The 14,930-nt window shown below is 44.6% G+C and overlaps 1 protein-coding gene and 1 long non-coding RNA gene across 2 annotated transcripts in view; one reads left to right on the top strand and one right to left on the bottom strand.

Moving 5' to 3' along the window:
• Positions 1 to 14,930, top strand: part of KCNQ3 (potassium voltage-gated channel subfamily Q member 3) — a 297,245-nt gene that overhangs the window by 91,928 nt on the left and 190,387 nt on the right. The window lies entirely within an intron of this gene.
• Positions 1 to 14,930, bottom strand: part of LOC144282896 (uncharacterized) — a 28,460-nt gene that overhangs the window by 4,664 nt on the left and 8,866 nt on the right. The window lies entirely within an intron of this gene.

Genomic DNA, 14,930 nt, shown 5'->3' with positions numbered 1-14,930 from the left:
TTATTTTGTTGCTCAGAAGGCTCTAGCTTTGGTCATTGAGAGCTTCCAGTTGGCTCCTGTGTCCCTTTGGCATGCTGCCATTGATTGTGTGTGTGTGTGTGTGTGTGTACATGCACACATCTTTACTTTGTTTTGTGGTGTGGTCCTCCAGGCTCATCTTATAGTCCCTGTCCCAGCCTTGGAATAAGCCATTTTTCTAAAGATCTCTGGTTCCCTTTGCTGGACAATGGTATTAGATATAAAAATCTGGCTGGTGGTAGGCTCATTGTTACTGGGGTATTATTGCTTCTAGACAAATCTCCAGAGCAGAAGAATTCAAAATAATTTACCTAGAGAATCCTCTTCAAGGAAGTAGAGCTTTACTCCTCAACCCCTCCTTTTTTTTTTTTAAGATTTTATTTATTTATTCATGAGAGACACAGAGAAAGAGGCAGTGGCACAGGCAGAGGGAGAAGCAGGCTGGCCATGGGGAGCCCGATGTGGGACTCAATCCCAGGACCCTGGGATCATGATCTGAGCCGAAGACAGACACTCAACCATTGAGCCACCCAGGTACCCCTACTCCCTACCCCTTTAGTGTGGGCTGCACACAGTGACTTCTTTCCAATGAGCCCAGTATGTAAAGAGGGAAAGCTAGGCAAAACCTGACACTGACAACCTCAGCCAGGTGGTCAGGGCCAACATGGAATATTGACAGTGTATACCCTTGATACAATGTGATGAGAATGGCACTTTATCTCCCCCCAAACCCATAGCTTCAGTCTACTCATGAGAAGAACATCTTATAAGCCCAAGTTGGGAGACACTCAACAAAATATCAGTTCCCCTTCAAAACTGTCAAGGTCATCAAAAACAAGCAAGGTCAGAGAAACTATCACAGTCTAGAGAAAGCCTAAGGAACATAACTAAATGTGATGTGGTATTCTGAGTGGGATCCTGTAACAGAAAAAAGGATAGTAGTCAAAACAAAGGTGAAATCTGGATAAAATAGGACTTTAATTAATACATCAGTATGAGTTCATTACTTGTGATAGAAGTACTGTGGTGACATAGGTTGTCAACAATAGGGAGATTGGTTATAGGTATGTAGGCTCTCAACTCTTCAAGCTTTCTGTAAATCTAAAACTATTCTGAACTGTAAAATGTAGGTAGGGGTACCCAGGTGGCTCATTTGGTTAAGCATCCTACTCTTGATTCCAGCTCAGGTCATGATTTCAGATCAATCCCCATGTCAGGCTCCATGTTCAGTGGGGAGTCTGCTTGAGGTTCTCTCTCTCCCTCTCCCTCTTTCTCTCTCTCATAAAGAAAATCTTTAAAAAATAAAATATATTTTAAAATGCTGATATTACCAATTAAGGTTCTTGTGAAAAAGAAATGAGACATTATAAACTCAACACAGAGTAAGTCCCCTATCCATGTTGATTCTTACATTATTGTTACTCAGTCCTCACCAATCACCGATGAAGGGGCTAATGCCCCATGATGACCCTTTGAAGGAGGTGCTGTTGCCACCTCCTTTAGCAGGATAGTGTGTTCCTTAGGCAAACTCAAGCTTCATGTAGTTCAATTTCAGAATGTTTCAGGGTGTACCCACTGTGTACCCTAGCAGTTTGCTCTATTCCTCTGGAAGCACATTCTGATTCTCAACTATGGCTTGGAGGGGGAATGCTGCTGGGAGCCATGTCGTTCCGATGGGACACAGTGACACAGTGAGTACGTTTCATTCTGACAAGTCATCTGGGGAAGAGGTATTAGCAGAAGATACAAGATGACCCCACAGCACGAGGTCTACCAGAAAGTGTTGTGGAACTCAGACTGCCACTGCCTCCAACTAATCCCACTGATGCTTCTTGTATGTTTGGTTTTATCTTTGAGTTTTGGCTGTCAGGCACTAGAGGTTTAAGAAAAATGTGTGGGGGAAATTGTTTTTGAATTGAAAAACAAATTCCAGCCAGTAGCTTAATTTGTCATCCAAAATTAGGACTAAGCCACCCTTATGCTTTTCTCCTTGGTTTTGAGGTCTTGAGTGCAGGGACTGTATCTGATTTTTCCAGGTCTTGCCAACACACTTAATAAATGTTGTGTAAACGAATGACTGAATAAATGTGAAGATGACTTAATTTATTAGTCCAGCTCTTTATACAACAATATGCTGCTGGACTTTAAGAACTTATTCTCTGGGGTAAGCAGAGGGTCTCATAAAATCTTGCTGAAGGAGGGAAAAAGTATGCTAATACAGGAAATAATTGTGGATGAGTCTGCAGGAGAGAACAATGATATGCACTTACCTCTGAATATAGCATTAAGGATTGACTGGAAGGATAAGGCTGCAGACTTGGTGTGCAGTGGCCTTGGGCTCAGAGTTCTCTGCACAATGATGTGTAATGTTGGTTTTTTATGTATGTGTCTTCAATGCAGTGCTTCCCTTTTTTATCCTTACAATATCCCCTGGACTAATTCATAGTTATCCTTTAGGATGAGCAGCTCAGGAAAAAAAAAAAAAGAAGGAAAAATTCCAAATTCTTTTTATAAAGCAGTCATAACAACGATGCCAAAACATTATGAAGGCTGCTCAGAAACAGAAAACTGTAGTCCAATCCCACTATGAATATCAAGCAAATACCTTAAATAAAATATCAGCAGAGGTCAGCAGTACATTAAGAGATCCCATGATCAAGTGGAATTTGTTCTGGGATGGAACATTAGGAAATCAATAACAGTTTTCATTGTAGAAAATTGAAGTGAGGAAAATGGGCACAGGATCATCTTGATAGATGATGAAAATGCACTTGGCAAAATTCAATGTACATTTCTTGAAAATTTTCTTAGTAGAATTAGAATCAATGTACGTTTTTTTACCTGATTGAAAAAAAGGCCTATCTTAATACAAAAGCTAGCATTATATCTACTGAGAAGACACTGGAACATTCCGAGTAAAGAAGGGTGAGAGACAAGAGCATCCATTGTTAATACTGCTTTTTAACATTGAGTTAGAGATACTAGCCAATGTGATTATATAAGAAAAAGGAATTGGAAGTATGAAAATTAGAAAAAAGGTAAAATTGCAATTTTCAGATGATATGATTAATTCCTGAAAACAGGAAAGAATCAGATTCAGTAAGGTGGGAGTACAAAAATTAATACACAGAAATCAATATGGAAATTATAATGATACCACAAACTTATATATGATAGTAACAAAAAAAAAGAAAGTGTCTAAGGATAAACTTAAGAATTGTGCAACGAATAAAAATTAAAAAAAAAAATTAAAAAAAAAAAAGAATTGTGCAACGGTTAAATGAAAAGTGCTTTAAATTCCCCCAAGGTCATCAACAAAAGCCCTAAACAAATGGAGCATTTGGCAGGCTTTTGAATTAAAAAGTGTTTACATAAAGATCTCAATTCTGCCTATATGCATCTATAAAATTAACCTAATCTCATTATAAATATGCTGATACTTATTTAACTAATGTATTCATACATTAAATGTTTATTTTGTTCTAGATTCTGTTTACACCCCTTACTAGCATTTATATATTTAATAACAAACCATTAAGTATACAACATTAATATCATCATGTCTATTCTACAGCTGAGAGAACTGTCACATAGAGTTTGTGAAACTTGCTTAAGATTACACTCAGCTACAAAATGGCAGAACCAGCCTAAAAACCCAGGGAGTTTACCCCTGACTCTCGTCCCCATTTCATCCATGGTGCTACATTGCAAAATAACAGGAAACTGAAACTGTAATGGGGAAAACATGCATAATCACCCATCTTACTGTCTTTTCTTAATGGCAAAATATAGGAAAAATGCCTGCCTCATAATATTGTTGTAAGAATTAAATGATTTTACACGTGACAAATGTGCACAATAAATGTTAGTCCATTTCACCTAGGAGAAAGCCCAGCAGAAAATCAGCTTAGCGTTTATTCACTAATGTACTCATTGCAGTCTTTATGCTCAGCTCTGATATAAAAAAGGACAAATATTAAGTGAATGAGTAGAGAAAATAAACAAATAATAAAAATTAAAAACAGAACAGAATCAAATAGCAGGACTGATAGAGGAGCCTTTATCACCTTCTCATTGATATTCCATCACCATATTGATATGGACATTGTCATTGTATTGATACTGCTTATCAAGGTGGAGAATGGGAGATAACTATTTCTTAGCTATGTTATTTTGACCAAGTTAAACTCCAAACTTTAGTTTCTTTACAAAGCAAGGCAAAAAAAAAAAAATGACAGCATATACTTTATGGTAGAATAATTTCTACCAAAAAGTGCATAGACAATTTATCAGTGTTCACTATTATATGATTATTAATATTTGGAGTAGTTGTATAGTAGTATCTCCATGAGCTCATGCAGACCTCGATATGCCATTCATTCATCCATCCATCCATCCGTCTATCCATCCATCCATCCATCCATCCATCCATCCATCCATTTACTGAACCTGTTTATTAAATATGTATTAAGTACCTACTGTGTACCAGGCCTATACAGGGCTCTGCACACAATAATAAGTCAAACACATGTATCTTCCCTTCTGGAATCTGCAGGCAAGAACAGCAATGGTCCTCCAGCCTAGGCTCTCACCACTTTACTTCCCAAGCCCTCTCAGGGTAATCAACAAGGCGGGCTCCCTCAATGATAGAGAAGTTTTTCATGATGAAAAGATACATTCAATGAGGAAGCCTTAGGGAATCCATTGTAGCTACATAATGTGAAATCATCAACCCAGAGCTATCTGTTATATAGGTGTGTTGCCAACACTTAGATACCTGTATTGGGGTGTTTTTTTTTTTCTTCTTCCTACAGTAATTTCCTCCTTAAATGTTTTCAAATTGCATCTGCTCCAGTATTGCCTCGTGCAATGTTAACCACATCCTGTGTCTAATCTGTATTCCACCTGCCCTGAAATGTTTTAATTCAATTTTTGCATTATGTCCGATGTGATGAATTAGAGCCAGAGAATCATTGACTAAGTGTCAGGAAAGATGGATTGAGGAGTTGAAACTAATGGCATTTGGGGACAATATTTTTCCGCAAATATCAGAGTCACAAATGAAGAAGTGAATTATGTTACAGCCAAGAGCACTGCACAAACTTCAGTGAGACACACGGACTTTTTACAAAAGAGAGTGAATTGCATCTGAGTTTAGATTCTTTGAAAGACTCCAGTTTTAAATATAAGGTCAGCTAGGGATAAAGAGTGAAATCACTGGTCCCTGGCACTCGGAAAGTACAAAGGGTAGAAGAAAGGAAGACCAGCAGAAGAAGCAGGAGTCAGGATGATGTGAAGGTTAAAATGGGTCAGGCATGGAGCTTGGTTTGGAAAGAACACAGTGAATGAAGTTCACTCTGCAGCCGCACACTGGGGGTGCTGCTGTTGGCCCTGGGCTAGGTTTGCAGGCTAAAAGAAGCCAGCCAGGGTAGGTAGTGGCAGTTGCCACCATCAGAAGGTCTCCCTGGGTCAACACCTTTTGAGATGTAGATTTTAGGAACACGTTGATGAACCCTCCTGATATATTTGTTGCATTACAAATGCTCTTGGGTCTTTTTTATATGAATGTTTATCTGTATCAGAATCACATCCTACACACACACACACACACACACACACACACGCATACACACACATGCCATGGCCTGGTAACATTTTCCAGAGTGTGCTCCAAAGGACACCAATCAATTCTTTTAGTTTTTCTTTGTGCAAGTTTTCATCATAGAGCTCAAAACCCTACTCATTTCATTTACATAAAAGAGTAGTGTTTTACAACATCATTCATATTTGCTGACATCATTCTGTTTGTGTAATTTTAATTGCTGTGTAATATGCTCTCCCTGTATTTAGTTTAAGGGACTTACTATTTTCCACTATTACCTTGTTATAAATAAGACTCAAAGACTTTCCTGGGCCTCTATCTCTGGCTTGGTTTTAGATACAATCAGTTATGGAAAATAAAGGCTCAAGAGCAAACTAATCTGGGAGACGCTCCTCCAACAAGTGGAGAGTCATACTACAGGTTAGTTTATTAAAGGCTCTGAGAAGTCCAGAAACTTCAAGCCTCTCCCAAAGTCGTTTGCCACCTGACACTCACTTGTGTCTGAAGGTTTTATCTACAAATATCCTTCACAGTTAATGTTGCACTTAGTACTCTTGGAGACATCTGAATCAACACATCTTGTTAACTCTCCTGCCAGTGGCCAGGTTTTGCTGAATGGAGAGCTTGCTTCTGGATCTGGTTTCTTACCCTGTGCTTGGCCCTTACCTGACTTCTTCATCGTACTCAGTGAGAGTCTGTTAGATGCCAGGCGTTCCTCTGCGATGTTGCCTTCACTCATGTGTTCACTGCTTCCCCTTCACGCTTCAAATCTTTGCCTGATGGGATTCCCTACCTCTTGCCTCCCCTAGCTCTCCCCTCTGAAACCCAAACCGACTCTGTGTCCCCCAGCCATGCTTACAAACTCCTCATTACAAGTCCCATTAACATGGTTATAAACCCTCACCTCCTCTTGTCACGTCCCAACTCATTATGTCTACCCTCCTGCCAGCCATGAATCTGCAGACCACAGGCCCTTCAGGCCAGCTTGCCTTTGCACTTGCTGAGCATCTTTTTGTCATGCTCTCCCCTCTTTGCCTGACTGATCCTGCAGCCCCTTCTTGTGCTCCCACATGTCCTACTTCCAGGCATCAGGGGACCTCAGTGATGCGCTGTCCAGCAGTGCCTTTGAGACTTGCTCAGAAGTGAGCATGGTCTGCCCCTGGGGGAGTATTTGCCTCCGTGTGTCATCCTCTCCTTTGTCTGTCTCCCTGCACTGACCGCTGACCGAGACTTCTCAAGGGCACAGCTCTGGCTTGTTCCTTTCTGTTTCCACAGGAGCTGCTGGGTGCTCAGTAGATGTTTGCAAATGACTTGGCAAAGTGGAATTTCGCCAGGTTTAAAGCGTGGTTTGAATTTGGATAAGTGGTAAGGATTAAAGGGTTTCTATGGTACGAATGCAGCATTCTTAGAAAATGACAGAGCCTGTGTTTGGAACCTTCTGGTAGACCTAATCTAAGACGTAGGAGGATTTTGCTGTATGATTTGCAGGTACATTTTGAGCATTTTTGAAATTACACTTATTTTTCCAGTATGAAATTAGTAGTGGTGTCTTTTGAAATATTGGAAAATATATAATCATAAAAAGATTGATAAAGAAAAATCACCCACGCCATACACGGAAAAGGAAAACACTAACACTTTTTAGAGGGTTTCTCTTGGATTTTCCTTGTTCAGGTTTTCATCATACGATTCAAAATCCTATTCATTTCATTTACAAAAAACAAGTGTTTTTACAATATTATTACTTCATATTTGCTGACATCATTTTGTTCATGTGATTTTAATTGCTGTATAGTATTCCTCTCCTTGGATTCAATTCATGAGGCTTACTATTTACACTATTAATGCTGTTATAAATAAGACTCCTAGACTTTCCTGGGCCTATATGTCTGGCTTGGTTTTAGACACGTAAGTGAGTGGTTTGCAGGTCTAAGTAGACCTTTCCTGGATTAATTTTAAAAATATAGTTATTAGTGTACTCTCTGCTAATCAATAATTGAGAATTATGTTTTAGTGCCTTTTTGACTTTTCTAATTTTATGGGTAGAAAAGGAAGCTTACTTTATTTTCATTTCTTTGATTATTATTAACGTTGACTACTCTGGATATTTTGTCATTTCTTCAGGTCTCTTTATTTATTGATGTATTAAGGACACTTCCCACAAATAGAAATTTTGCAGGCTGATAAGCAGAGTTGCTATTGGAAACAATTAAAACAACCGTGATTAGGATGTCAGCACACAGAGGAATTCAGAGAATAAAAAATACTTATTTTTTAAATAGATCAATACATAAAAACCACACTGGAAATAAAAGACCTTGGCCTGGGAGCTACCAGGCATGGACATTGGTGGGGAGTTGTGGCTAAGGGAATCTGGGAGTGAGGGGCTGGGGAGGTTAATCTGGCACAAAGTGAAGCCAAGAGTTCTGCTTTGGGTGAGGTATTCCTGGTGCAATTCCTTTTATGACCAAAGTGCTTGTCTTCAGAGTGACCACTCAAGAGGGGTTGGGGCCTGGGATTTAGAGAGCTGCATCCTGGCTTCTAAGCTCCGTGTCAGAGTGCAGTGAGATCATTGCTCTGTACCTCACCCTCTCCATCTGTAAAATGGGCTGATTCAGCTGGTGGCAAGGATTAAAGAATAAAGCACCCAGAACACAGTATAGGCGACCTCTAAACACAAACCTAATGCTGGCTGTTGCCTGACTTGGTTTCAGAACAGACTGGTTCTCCTCCTTGCTGAGCAATCTGTTGGTTAAGAGACCCCCAGGACCCCCAGTTCCTCTGATGGTCCTGGAATAGTAATAATGCCTTGTATGTTTAGAGGGCTTTACGGGTTGCAAAACATTTTCATTTCTGTGGTTTTCCTCGGTCTCCACACTAACTTGTGAGAAGGGTGCCGTCATCCTCTCCTTTAGGTCTTATTCCTGTGAAGGGCACCATCGCTCTGGTCTGCCTTTCATCTTGGCTGGTGCTCCCAGCACCCATATTCAACACTGCTTTCTGTAGCACCTTCTCCAGCCCCCCCCACCAAGTGCCTTATGTCCCTTCATGGTCTTTGTATCCTTTTGATACCAGTATCATGGTTTCCTTTTTTTTTTTTTTTCTATTTTTTCTCTAGCACTGTGGTCAGTATACAATTGTCAATAGAATTTATGCAAAACCAAGGTACCCAGCTGAAGGAAGACTGGGTGGGCTAGCATGTGTGAAAGGGCACTGGAGGTGTTCAGTAAATGTTGGTTGGTTGAATGCACGTGAATTCCTTCCCTCTGCCCTTGGGATTACTGGATTGGATAAGACTTTATCATTCTATCAACAAATTTGGCATCCAATGGGTTAATCAGTAGACCTGCTCCTCCCAGGGAGGATGCTATTGTGAGAGAGACCTTCAGGTCGGGGATGTGGAGTTCTCTACCATGGAAAGTGGGGAGGGACCTGAAGGAGGATCCAGACACAACGTCCATCTTCTTCTGGTTTTCCCAGTGATAGCTCTTATCCATAGACCATAAACACATGGAAGTTAGTCAACAGAGAAGTGAGAACACGTGACAACAAGCCTTTGGGATATGGCATAAGGAGGCCTGGACACAGCTCTTGCAGGCTGTCACGTTAGGTTGGGTGATATTAATACCCACTGTCCAAAGTGCTTTTCGTTAAGTCAGGCCTGGGAAGCCAACTGTTAGCTGTGATTTGGGGAACTCGCATGGGGGTGCTGAGTGAGGGGTGGAATGAGAACCAGAGAGATAAGGGAAATCAGAACAGTGCCCTCTGGACAAGCCAATATGAAGAGCCAAGCAGAAGCCTGACAGAAGCATCACCCTAAAGGGTCTGAGCAGCCAGGCTGAAGCCGGGTTTCCCTCCTTCCCTCTCTTCTTTTCTGGCACAGACTCCTTTACAGATGACAACCATGCGCCCGGCACTGTCCTGGATCCCAGGGATAACAAATAACGACCCATCATCATGACATTCTCAGTCTAAAGAGTGAAACCCAGAGTAAAGGGGGAACTAAAAGCTATAAGCCAGGGAAGCACAGAGTGTGGAAACCGGAGAAGAAATTAACAGAGGTGACATCCCAGGGAGGTAGAAGGAGAGGCAGCAAGAGGTGGAGGTGTCCGGGAGGGCCTGGTCCACAGAGTGGAGGGAGCAGGGCCTGGGTCTCAGAGCAGAGGGAGCAAGGCCTGGGAGCAGCTCCCAACTCTCCTGAGTGAAGGGCCACATCCAGGAGTTGGGAGAGATACCATCCAGCCTGACGCCTCTTTCAAAGGTGACTTTTTCCTGTGAGGTTTTTTTTTTTTTTTTCTGTGAGGTTTAAAGTGTGATCCTTAACTCATTCCACTATCAGTTCTTGAGCATCTACTATGTGCCAGGTCCAGTTCCTGTGCTGGGCAATAGCAGTGAACAAAGCAAGGTCTCTGTTCTCACAGAGCTGACATTCTGGTCAGAGGAGCTGTACCATCAGCAGGAAGACCCAATGTCATAGGTCAGGTGGGCATAATGGCCACGAAGCAGAAGAAAGTGGGACAAGGGACAGAGTGAAGAGGATGAAACAAAAGAGAGGGAGCTATAGAGGAATCTAGACTAAGCAGTTGGTTGGCTAATTCCAGGAGCTTCAAGGAAGCCAGCTTGGTGGGAAGGGGGATAGGAGGTGACATCGCAAGCTCTGAGAGCAGCACTTCACCGCCCATAGCAAAGGGCTTCTTTATGTGGCTGATATACCAATCAGGGGCCTTGGAATCTTATAAACTGAGGCCGTGTTGGGTGATGATAACTGGAAGAAGCTAGAACAGAGGTCAAGGGTTGCAGGTGTCAGGAGGATGGGGTGCCCAGGTTAAGGCCTGAGAAACTAAATTTGTATCAGATCCAAGGGGCCAGTGCAGGCCCGGAAATATAGATGGGAGTCAGAAGCTGGGTAAACACAGTAGGAGGGAAGCAGGAGAAAATTCTGTCCATGTTGGCAGAGACTGGGCCCAGGTTTCCAATGATCTTGTTCACTGATCTTGTTCACCCACCAGGCGGGTGCCTTGACCTAGGTTTGCCAAAGGAGAACCTTTAAATAAAAATAAAGTAGCTTTGTAAGCTCCCATTAAATTATTCAATATATCAGTGGCATCATCATTAGTCTCTCTAATGACCATTAATGTGATTAGGAAGCACTAATGAACTCTCTCACCTTGTCACACAGAGGGTTAGCTGGATTGGTCTCAAGGTCTTTCCAGCGTGTGGGATCAGATTCAACCAGTAGCTCTCCGGATACAGAAATCCAGCACTCCACTGCCCACAGACCTCTACCCCACCAACTTGTCCAAAGACTCTGGGATCCAAGGGGCATGGTGATGCTGCAGAGCAAAGGTGTTGTCACTGGCTTGGCCCAAGCAGGAGGGGCTGAGGAGCTCCCCAGAGCTTCCAGCAGGACAGAGCCTACAAGAACCTAAGCCCATCCAAGACGAAGGGCAGTGAAAGATGCGCCAAGCTGGAAGGAGTTCCAACAATTTGAAGGTTTTCAGTTATAAAATATAAGATACAGGTTGCCTAGCAGGATACACTTGATTTGAATCACAGATGAGACATTTCTCCCTCTTAGATCTAAACCAATGAGCGAGAATTTTCCTGTTTTTTTAAATGGTGGGTAATGTGGCTGATGGCTCACTACTAGCAAACTGCCATGTCATGTGACGCTTTATCGTCCTACTTGACCCTCACAATTATACTGTGCTGTTCCCAGCTGACAAATGAGGAAATGAGCACGTGGAAAGGCCAAGTACGAGACCAAGGTCAAAGAGATGGCAAGCATGAGGGCAGTGAGTGCAGAGAATTCATTAATGAGCGTGTGGAAGGCAGAGTTCTAGCAGTAACCAGGGTCGGCCCTGACTTGTTCTCCCTTCTGTGTGTGAGCCGAGGGTGTCTGTGCACTTTCCATGGCAGCATGAGCCTCCACTCTGGACCATCAGGGGGCCCAGGGGCCTTAGTCTTTGGGGGCTCATGGACTCCCTTTAGAATATGTTGAAAACACTGAGTCCTTATCCAGGAAAAGTGTGCATTGGCACAAATTAGGATTTATCTCAGGGGTTCATACTCAGCCCACGAGTACATCCCTGGACGTGAAAGCTCATCACATCTTGTTGTTCAAGAGTTTTTCTAGAGCTTGCTATGTGGCCCCTCCCCCTCCCCTTTTCCAGAGGTCAGAGGGATGGTGGGACTTCCAGCCCTCTAGCCACTTGGTCCTTCTGGTGACCAGCCCCACACAGAGGGTGTCTAGGGGCCCCCACCCATCAGGCCTCATTGGCATAAACTCAAAATGAATGACAAAGGACACTCCTGTCACTCAGGAGCTTGCAAGAGTTTGAGGAGCTCTGTGCCCGGAACTGGGATGAAGATAAAATATGTTTATAACTATACCACTGGAAGGAAGGGCAGGTGACCCCTGGCATGCAAGAAAAGGTTCTAGTTGAAGAAGGAATAGCTGAAGGTGGAGATGAATGGATGGGATGGGGGTCCCATCATGAAGAGCTTCCAATGCAGCAGTCCTGGCTCCCAGCTTGCCTTGTCACCATGAGGATGTGGAGCAGGCCAGATTGTCTTACCAAGATCATCTGGGGCCTTGAGCTTAGAGCACTGCAGACTCGACGTAGGGCAGTGACATCCATGTAGAGGTTTGACACAGGGCAGTGAGTTGGGGCTGCAGGTGCCAGTGATGCTCCCTGTCCCTTCTCCTCATCCCCGTCTCATTTCTGCTGTGGCTGCCGGTGCCACCCTAGGTAAGCTCACCCTGGCAGACTGACTTCGGTGTGGCCTGCATGCATGCCAGCTCAGTTCACAGTGCAGCACACTGAACAATCCTAGTGGCCACTGAACTGCCGTGGGTTACCATGTTCCATCCTCCTGTCCTTCATGCAGACAATTCTTGGAGATTCTGGGAGCATCTCAGGTGGTCCTGGGGCAATGGAGCCCCTGGCATAGGCCCACTCGGGCTCTCTTCCCTGCCTCCCTTTCCCCACTCACTCCCTCACTCTGGCTCCCTGGATTTACCTCCCCGGTGAACCACCCACCCCAGGCCCTTTCCTCAGGCTCTCCTTTTGGGGAAACCCAAGCAGAGCCAGAGACATAAAAGAAAGTGGGTGTTGTTTCTGTTGGAAGTCCAGTGAATCTCATGCCAGATGGCCTGACTCGGTGAGTAACACAGTATTCTCTGGCTCATTTAAACAGGGATGATTTTCAAGATGTTCTTGGTGCTCCCTGAGTGAATCAACTTCCAGAATCCCAGGGCCTTTTATTACTATTACCATAAAAAAAATTGTTTTGGATTTACTTCATTTTCTCCAAAGCTAGAGGACAGCAGAACCTCTAACCTGACACATATTTAAAAAGCGATCTAATCTGATCCTGAGCTCAACTTTAAATTGTCTCCATATCATTTCCGTTATGTGGCCACGTCCTTCTGTTGTTTTTCTTTTTGCAATGGGGAACTCACTACCTGGCAGGCAGACCATACCGTCCCTGGGCAATTTAGTTAGCATCTGCCAAGAGTTTGGTGTGGGGGTTTTTGAAGGGTGTGTTAATCGCATTTCCCTTTGCCCCTGGTTGTAAAGCATTTGGGAAATCACACCCAAGTCAGATGAGGCCGTGTCTCAGCTTTGTGGCTGATAATAATTCACTAGGAAATGGGGCTTTGTCTGGAGCCAGAAAAGCTTCCTAGGATTTCTCTTTCTGAATACAGACCATGGGATGTTCCTGCAGGGAGATGCAGATCTGCAGAGTGGATGCACCTCCGGCCAACTCCAAGTAGGGCTGGGGTCTCCCTGGTGGCTCTCGTGAACTGAGGAGCCAGACCATCAAAGTAGGAAGATACTCATGGGTGGGCACGGTTGGCCTCCTCTAGGGACCAGTGAGGATGCCATCACCTTTACGGGACTGTAAGGAAAGAAGTAATAAATGTCCTGCCACTTCCACCCCAGTCCCAGAGATTAGACGTTAGATGAAGGGACAGACGCTGTCTGAGACTTGCCCCAGTGCACAGCCTGGGGAGCCAGCGGGCAGTGTGAGTTTATGAAATGTGACCATGACCCTGATGTTGGGCCCCAAGAATGCCAGGCCCTTGGAGATCATTTCCCCCAGATGGTTCTCAACTGTGGTCAGTTCTGCACCCCCAGGGGACATTTGGCAATGTCTGGAGACACTGGTGATTGTCACAACGGAGAGAGGGGTGCTACTGGCATCTAGTGAGTTGGGGCCAGGATGCTGCCAAACGTCCGACGATGTAAAGGACAGCCTCCACCACAAGGAATTGTCAGAGCACAAGCATCAGGAATACTGAGGTCACGAACCCAGCTTTCTGTTTCCGTGGACCAGCTCTGGTGACAGGGCCCGACAGGTGACAGAAGAGCTCAAGGATATAAGGGGGTCCGGGGCGGAGCAGGAGCCAGAATCAGAGTGCCCTCCATCCCAAACCAGAGATCCTCCCCGACTGCCGTGCCGCCTCCTGAAAACAGTGCCCAGGAGACGTGTGCTTGGCAGGGGAAGGCAAAGGAAAAACCCAGGAACCCCACGCTGGACCATCTGTGGCCGTGTGCGTCTGTCTGGAGGAGACCAGGTCTGTGTGTCCTGGGCTGACAGCACCAGCCAGGGGGCGCTGTGCAGGGAGGCCTGCTCAGGGCAGGAGCCTCAGTTGGTGGGAGGTGTGGAGGGGGCGGGTGAGGGTGGCTTTGGGCGGGAGGACAGCCTTGGGTGAGTGGCAGCATCAGCTGCTCTGTGGGCCAGCACACTTAGCAGGAGATGGGGGGAGTGTGTGTGTGCACTTGCACGTGTGTGCATTGTGTGCGTGCGCCTCAGTGTACCCGTGCGTGTGCATGCACGTGTGTGTGTGCATGGGCATTACCGTGGCAGTGGTTAGGATGTAGATTCTGGAATCCAACTGGGAATGAATCCTGGTTCCCCCACTTTCTTCCGACTCAAATGTAAAGTGAGCCACTCAGCCTCATGTGCCTCAGTTTACCTATCTATAAGATGAGAAGGAAGCCCCTTCTTCATGTGAGGCTGGGGTGAGGCTTAGATGAATCAGCAGGCGGCAGTACTTGGGTATATGCAGACTCAGTAACCAGTAGGACTTCTTATTATCCCTTGTCCTGAAAATTACAGCATTTGGGACTGAAGGGGCTTCGGGGACACCTCAGCTCCCTTAGTTTACAAGGGGTGAGGCTATGCTTCAGAGCACCAGGCTCACTGTCTCACATCAGCCCAGGACAAGGCCTCTCTCCACCCACTGAACTCTCTGCCCCTCCACCCGCCCCCCACCCCTGAACCCAGCAGTCTTCCCAGA

The sequence above is a fragment of the Canis aureus genome, chromosome 14 (genome assembly GCF_053574225.1).
Source record: "Canis aureus isolate CA01 chromosome 14, VMU_Caureus_v.1.0, whole genome shotgun sequence".
Classification (NCBI taxonomy): domain Eukaryota; kingdom Metazoa; phylum Chordata; class Mammalia; order Carnivora; family Canidae; genus Canis; species Canis aureus.
The sequence above is the reverse complement of the archived record's forward strand: the minus strand, read 5'-3'. Positions and strand labels throughout refer to the sequence as shown.